At 37.2% G+C, this 1,160-nt stretch overlaps 1 pseudogene; it reads right to left on the bottom strand.

Annotated features, from left to right (window-relative positions):
- Window positions 1-1,160, bottom strand: part of LOC102021782 — a 24,150-nt pseudogene that overhangs the window by 13,365 nt on the left and 9,625 nt on the right.

Below are 1,160 nucleotides of genomic sequence, written 5' to 3'. Positions count from 1 at the left end.
TTTGATCAATCTTGTATGTCTCTATTTCTTTTCCTGAGAAACCACTTTGAAGATACCAACAAGCAATATAACAATCATGGTTAATCTCCCACAACTTTCTTTGAAATTCTGTTTTGTTAGTATTGCTCTTATGCTATTTAGTAAATGGATGTCTTTCTGTAAATATGTTTTCCTTCTTTTATTTTTTAAAGTAAAAAAAAAAAGAGAGAGGGTGATTGGCCAGGAGCCATCTTGGAAAAGGGTCAGCCCAGCTTGGAACTCAGAGTGATCTCTGACTCCATGTAGTAGCTCTGAGTATCTGGGTAGGGGATCTGAGTTTCAATCAGCAGGAAGTCAGGGAGAGCCAACTCAAATGACAGGAGGCACATGGACTGCTGCAGGCTGAACAGGGCTGGTTCCAGACGCATTGCCAGAAACCAAGCTGAACTTGAGTGGAACTAAAGGTAAATCTCACTAGGATTATCCCATACCCCACTGTAAAGCTTTAGCTGGCTTGCTGGGATTAATCATCTTGTATGTGGACTCTGTTTGCTCATGTTGCCTACCAATGACAGCAGGGGAACACCTTGAAATGGACTTTTTTCTTTGCTTTTTTTTCTCTCTTTTCTTGTTTTTATCTTTTCTCTGGGTTTTTTCTTCATTGTTCTTCTCTTTATATGAGTGTGAACAAAGTTTCTAGTTTTTTGTTTATCTGTTCTGTTATTGTTTTTATTTCTTCCACCTCTCTTTCTCTCCTGTCTACTTCACCAGTTTTCCAAATCTTGTGTGATCTTTCTTTGTCCTCCTGCCTTGCTTCTAATCTCTTCCTTTCTTTTATTTATTATTTTTTCCCCTAATCCCTTTTAAATTTTCTCCCCTAAAGTTAAACCCAATAAACTATGATTTTCTAGTTGGTTTGAGATTTTGTTGTACAACCACAAATTTAGTTAATATGGCTGAAGGTGGAAAATTAATAGTTACTTCAGTTTGTCATTTTCTAGGTTGTTTGATGCTATTATTGCTGATTGTATCACTATGGCCAAAGTGACATAATTGTTCTAACAAGTTCTTCTTGGTATACCAAGACTAAGATTGCCTAAGGTTCATAAAAAATACTATATACCAGTGCCTAGGAAGCAGGGGCTGGATGAAGTAGGCAGCAACTTCTCATCCCCAATAAA

The sequence above is a fragment of the Chinchilla lanigera genome, unplaced genomic scaffold (assembly GCF_000276665.1).
Source record: "Chinchilla lanigera isolate Chin_1 unplaced genomic scaffold, ChiLan1.0 scaffold00024, whole genome shotgun sequence".
Taxonomy (NCBI): Eukaryota; Metazoa; Chordata; class Mammalia; order Rodentia; family Chinchillidae; genus Chinchilla; species Chinchilla lanigera.
This window is presented reverse-complemented; position numbering and strand designations above follow the sequence as displayed.